Source organism: Artemia franciscana, chromosome 20 (genome assembly GCF_032884065.1).
Source record: "Artemia franciscana chromosome 20, ASM3288406v1, whole genome shotgun sequence".
NCBI classification, from domain to species: domain Eukaryota; kingdom Metazoa; phylum Arthropoda; class Branchiopoda; order Anostraca; family Artemiidae; genus Artemia; species Artemia franciscana.
The window spans coordinates 30,617,899-30,624,487 of NC_088882.1; the positions used below are offsets into that span (position 1 = coordinate 30,617,899).

At 34.8% G+C, this 6,589-nt stretch overlaps 3 non-coding genes across 3 annotated transcripts; all 3 read right to left on the reverse strand.

The window, feature by feature from the left end:
• Positions 1 to 2,926: 2,926 nt before the first annotated feature.
• LOC136040512 (U2 spliceosomal RNA) lies at positions 2,927 to 3,118 on the reverse strand. Its single transcript, XR_010620789.1, has one exon. It is a non-coding gene; the product is annotated as a U2 spliceosomal RNA (small nuclear RNA).
• Positions 3,119 to 5,240: 2,122 nt separating this feature from the next.
• On the reverse strand, positions 5,241 to 5,404 carry LOC136040486 (U1 spliceosomal RNA). The gene has a single exon (XR_010620769.1). It is a non-coding gene; the product is annotated as a U1 spliceosomal RNA (small nuclear RNA).
• Positions 5,405 to 6,104: 700 nt separating this feature from the next.
• Positions 6,105 to 6,296, reverse strand: LOC136040501 (U2 spliceosomal RNA). The gene has a single exon (XR_010620779.1). It is a non-coding gene; the product is annotated as a U2 spliceosomal RNA (small nuclear RNA).
• Between the last annotated feature and the right edge of the window lie 293 nt (positions 6,297 to 6,589).

Sequence of the window (6,589 nt, forward strand, 5' to 3'; positions counted from 1 at the left end):
GGGAGAGGCAAACCATGTAATATAAGTAATATTTTCTGTTAGTTTTCAGTTTTAATGTTACTTCTTACTTTCAGTTGAAAAAACTTGTTTTTATTTAATTGCTGAAAGTTTCTTTAATAATGTCGAGAAATCCAGTTCCCCTCCGAGGAAAATTCCCTTCCCCCACGAGAAAATTTCTCCATGGAAAGATTTTCCCACGTAACTTAAATTAGCGATATTTGTGAAACTAATTTTGTAAGGCATAGTAACAAAACGACCAAAGAGCACGAAACTATTTTTATAAAAATGATTCACAAGTTGAGCAATTCTTAAATGACTGAAATGCATGAAAAAAATATCTTTAAAATATAGGTAATAATTTATTATGATATAATACTTAATAATATATACGTATTTACTAGATATATGTATAATTTATTAAAACATTAATAGTTTCAATGTTATTCCTTACTTTTAGTTGGAAAAAACTTGTTTTTTTGTAATTTAATAAAAACCACAAGCCGAAGACATACAATATCTTTGGTTCAGTATCACATAAAAATCATAGTTATAAAGCTGCTTACAGTAAAACTAAATGCTAAGTTTGAACGGAAAACAACACCAACAAATTATTGCTTATATCGGCCGTTATTTAACAAAATTCGAACTCTAGCGTAAAGAACGAGGTATTGAAAGGGGAGGGGGAACATCCTCATGTACTTAATATGAGTGGGTTAGCCTCCTCGTCAATACCTCGCTCTTTACGCTAAAGTTCGAATATTGTTCCATTTCTTTAAGAATGACCCCTGAATCAAAAAAGCCATTTAATTAGAACAAATAACTCTTTTAAAATTACCAAAACTACTTTAGTGTAAACAGAGAGGTATTGATGAGGGGACGAACCTCGTCATATATGTAATAGCTTCTCTTCGTCTTAAGCTTTAATGTTACTTTTTACTTGCAGTCTAAAAAGGTTATTTTTTTACATTTAATTTCTGATGTTTTTTTTTAATTGCGCTAGAATATCCAGTGCCCCCTTCATAGAAATTTTCTTTCCCCATAAGAAACTCTTCCCTTGGAAAATCTTCCTACGGGACCCAATCCTCCTCACCCCCATCCCCCAAAAAATGTCTGTATGCTTACCAATAACTAATAGTATGTGTAAACAATGGGTAAAGTTCATAACTTACAGCCATTCCCCTTGGGACAGTGGGGAATTAAGTCTTCCTCAAAGACATAGATATTTCAACTATCATTAGATAATTTGACTATGCTGAAGAGACGTGGCTATCACAAAATTTGATTTGCTGACTTTGGGGGAAAATGAGGGTGCCAGGGGGTTTAGCTTCAATTCTTTAGTCACTTAAAAAGGGCACTAGAACTTTTAATTTCCATTCGAATGATCCCTCTCGCGAAATTCTAGGACCATTGAGTCTACATAATTACCCCTGGAAAAAAAAACAAGTAAACACGCATCAGTGATCTTTTTTCTCACAAAAAACACAAATTCCACATTTGTGCAGATAAGAGCTTTAAACCCTATAGCATGATTCTCTGATACGCTGAATCTGACGGTGTGATGTTCATTAAGAACCTATACCTGTTAGGGGGGTAAATTTTAAAAATAATTAAAACACCTGAAATACTTGCAACCTCTCTCCCAGAAGCTGTGAGGGGTCAGTCATCCTCAAAACTATAATTATTAGATCTTTAGACCATGCTGAACAAAATGGCTATCTTAAAATTTTGAGTAAACCAACAATACAAACATTTTTGCCACATTCGCCCGAAAGGTGAAAGCACAGGATGAAAATAGACAAACTATCGAACATGACCTTCAAATGTGCATGCTCTTACACATCGCAGTCAAAGTAAATATCATGTTTATATTTCGTTTTTATTAATCAAATATATCACAAAAAAGGTAATGGTTTCAGTTTGATTCAGGACAATTAAAAACGCTCTAATTAAAGACACTAGCACTGGGACCTGGCTGGGATACGAGTTCAGCTCGCATCCCCTCGATTTCTTTATTACTTTATTGATTCTTGTCTTACAAGTCCTCTACTTACTTTACATTTTATATTTTACTAAAATATTTTTATTATAAAAAATTTGCAATCAATAGACAATAAATTAGACTTTGATTTATGAATATTTAAAAATTTTTATGCTTTAAAACAAAAGAATAAAAAACACTCTACTCAGTTAATTAAAATTTATATATACTAACCGTGGTTCCACCTATGTCTGAAGAATGTTTTTAATTATTTGTACTTATAATTTTTGAAGGGTTGATTCAATTGTTGAGTTATGAAGAAATGATACTTTTGACCAACCCGAAAGACTCCTTGTAATTTGAACTTATGTCCTGAAACTAATTACATTGTGCTCTTATGGTAAATGTTAGTTGATTCAAAGCTGAATCGTGAAAGTAATTGAAAAGGCGAATTGCTCAAAAATTATATTTAATAAAACTTCAGATTGATACGTGATTTATAATTAATAAAACCCAGAGTTGCAATTATTTGGGCTCAAGAGAGCCCAAATAATTGGGCTGGTAACTTTGAGGTGGTAAATCACAGGTATTTTGTGTTATATTTGCATTTAGACTCCAGGCTTCTCCTTCCTCACAGACCCTTTTCTTGGTCTCCCTTCACATGGAGAATTGCCTGTTGATTCTCTTTTCCCTTCACACAGAGAATTGTCTCTTGGATCCTGTTCTCCCGCCAGACTGAGTATTGTGTCTAGAAACCAATGGAGTCCCCAAATGAAAGGATTTGCCCCTGTAAATTTTATACAGTGTTTCTTCTTTTTTTCAAATGAAAAAAAAATGATTTTCAATGTATTTAAGGACTAAATAATTAACGGCAGGGTTCCTCTTCAAATTTAATAACGTATTGTACCCAACATTGGTTAGGGTTCATGGACTTTGGTTTCCCCTCGAAAGAGGTGCGCCAATCCCGGAGGTACTATAATACCAGGCCAACGCGTGAAGGGAGCGGAGCAAGCCCCGACAACCCTCCGGTTTCCAAAAATCAGTTTAATATTCTGGGCCCCATGTAGGGGCCGTATCAGATATTAAGCTGATAAGAACAGATACTACATTTTGATCTTAGCCAAATGGCCGAGAAGCGATATTTCAACAAGGATTGTCAAAACATTTATAAGAATACGAGTAACAAAGTTTGTCACAAAATTTATTTCGGTTCCAATTCTCATTTTAATATGATTTTTAATATTGATTTTTGTAAACAGTACGAAACATTTCCCATAATATCAAAGTTTATCTTTAAATTTTAATGGTAAACGGTAAATTTTTCAATCAAGACTTGGATAAAATTGTCACTCAAAAAGCCAAAATCAGAAAAGATAACATCTTAAATCAGAGATAATATTCTCTTGGCCCTTTAGCTGACAATGATCGGAACCAGCATTGATGAATAACGTTAATTCACGGCAATTAAAGGGGTGGGGGACAGAGAAGAGTTTTTTTCGAAATCCAGAGAGAACAATTCTCTTGTTTTATTTTTTTTTTACTTTCTTTTGCAAAAATACCCCAAAAAACACCCTGATTTGCAATAAAAATTGTCAATCCACCAGTCGACACCACTGGTATTGATCAAAAGCGCCAATTCATGGAAACTAGGGGACAAGGCTGGACCCAATGAGCTAATCCCCGATATTTTTGTCCGACTCATTAAAACGTAGCGCAATGCATTTAAACAAGTTTCCGATGGTTTTTTTTTTTTTTTTTTTTTTTTTTTTTTATTCCTTGCTCAAAATAGATTTGTAAACACACAGCCCAAGGGGAAGGGGAGAGGGGGTGAAATCCAGTATTCTCCAGATTCCAGGCAGGGGAATCTCGTTGTTTTTTCAATTTCTTTAACATAAATACAAAGAAAAAAAACAAGCCCCTTTTCAATGATAATACCACGAAGAGATTTTTTTGAGTCTAAGAGGAGGAATGCAGGAAAAACATCTTGTAGAGAAAATTTCCTTCCCTGAATTAAAACAACTGGTTATCCATATATACTACATGGTAACAATGCAAGTTTTATTAAGAGATTATTAAATTTGCTTCAAATATGGAAACAAAAGCTGAATTTTCAATCACCTAAGAAAGATACACAGACACGAAACAGTGAGACTTTATCAAATAAATGATTGCTTACTTTATTGTATAAGTATTTGTCCTTTTCATTTATCATTTACTTGAGTAATTCTATAATTCCATCTTCTTACTAACCATGAAGCCCAGAAGACTGTCTTGAAGAATAGATAGCCTTCAAGTAGAGCTCCAGTTTTATAGGAGAATTTGATCAAAGCTTATTAAACAACTCTAAGGTTTGAAACCATAGAAAAGTAGGGTCGTAATTTGTTATGGAGCTGTAAGGTGCAACTGCCCCTCCCAAACCTTGTTTTTCCCCTCCCCCAAACCTCATTCCCCTACCCCCTTCTGAAATTTAGTTTCTTCCAAAATTGAGTCTAAACTAATATAAACCTATAAATTTAAGGATCTACAGAAACACATCTCTTTTTTTTTCTTTTTTTTTAAAGTAAATTTAAAGCTTTTTTAGAGTACTAAATAGTGCCTCTGTGGTACCAAATGGCTTCTTTTTAGTTTATACTGCTATTTTCACTTTATTTTGGACAAAGGGTTCCATCTTTGCTCCTCCATCCCCTTCAAGTTTGGATTTTGACGAAATTACGCCACTTTAGAAAAGCAAAAGAAATGAAAAAAAAAGTCCTATAAGATGAAGTCGAGCTAGAAGGACTTAGTAGAAAGAGTTAATTTTGTTCACATTTCCTGAGCAATGATTTGCCTTTTACTTTTTAGCCTAAATAAATTACGTGGCTATGCTCTAAGGATAATAAATCCAGGAAATAGTTACTTTTTAAAACGAAACAAAAGAGGACTAAATGTAGCTGGGACTTGAATCGCTTTTACGCCATCTAAGGGCTTAACAAATAAATACAAGAATCATTTCCCTTCCAATTTCGTACAGGCCCATCACAAAGTCTTCTCCCTCTGGAGGCAAAATAGACTTGTGTAAAATTTAGGACGGTTCTGGAGGAAGGCGACTGGTCAATGATACCCCATCATTTGCTTTAATACAAGACTAAGAATAACAAAATGTGTTTATTTAAGAGATGTTCTAAATTACTTGGTTTAAACATTATCAATTTGATTACTTTTCCTTTCAGTTCACAAAATTACAACATAGTACGGGCTCAAAGGAAGATATTCAATGTGTGAACAGGGGTCCGCGCGAACGCAGTCCCCAACTACCAAAAATTACGCTGTTAGGTTACCCCTATTTGGGGTAATCACAGGGGTCAGCCAATCCGAAGTGCAATGGAAAGGCCTCACCCTGGAAGCGCCTCCTTCATGATCAGGGCAGCTTCCTAGCCAGGTAAATATGGATTGTTCAAAACTAACATTTTACTTATGTCTTTCGACATAAATCCGGTTGCTTTGAATGCCACTCCGAAACTCTAATTTATTAAACAGATGCAGCTTTACAAAACTTCTTTCTCAGCAGTGAATCAAGTCTCTGAATTGTTTTTGAAAATAGGAATGCCCCATTTCATTTTCATATGCAGGCCTCTAGATTGTTTAAATGCAAGTTTACCTTTTTGAGAAAAGAAAATTAGGGGTTTCTCACTCTCTTATCAATTTGACTGAAAAGTTGAAACTCTAATTTCTGAGAACCCAGTGACCGTTCTACTGACTTTGCCAATTATTTTCTCTCTAACAATCATACAGGGGGGGGGGAGGGGCTTTAGTCATTACTACTATCAACAACTCACCGTAGAACCAAGCCGCCTGAGGCCAAAAACAATCGCTTCAGCCATTTTATCGAATATTGGCTCAATTTAAATTTCAGCAGTTTATAATTATGAACTATTTTCGATAAAGATGCATGGGGACTTGGATCCAGCTTGGGCACTTTAAATTAATTATGGCGTCCGCCCATTGGCTTTTTCACCATTAATTGTTAAAAAAAATGATTTTCAACGTAATCAAGGACTAAGTAACTAACGGCAAGGCCCCTCTTCACATTGAATAACGTATTGTACCCACCATTGGTTAGGGTTCATGGACTTTGGTTTCCCCTCGAAAAGGGTGCGCCGATCCCGGAGGTAATGCAATACCGGGCCAACGCGTGAAGGGAGCGAAGCAAGCCCCGACATCCCTCCGGTTTCAAAAAATCAGTTTAATATTCTGGGCCCCATGTAGGGGCCGTATCAGATATTAAGCTGATAAGAACAGATACTACACTTTGATCTTAGCCAAAAGGCCGAGAAGCGATAATTCGACCAAGATTGTCAAAGACTTTATAAGAATACGAATAAAAAAGTTTGTCAAAAAATCAGTTTCGGTTGCAATGCTCAAATAATATTCAATTAATTTATTACTTTATCTTTAGATTTTTATAAACAGTATGAAACATTTTCCATAATATCAAAGTTTATCTCAAAATTTTAATGGTAAACGATAAACTTTCCAATCGAGACTTGGACAAAATTGTCATTCAAAAAGCGAAAATCAGAAAAGATGAGCCTTAAATCAGAGATATATTGTCGTGGCCCTTTAGCTGACAAT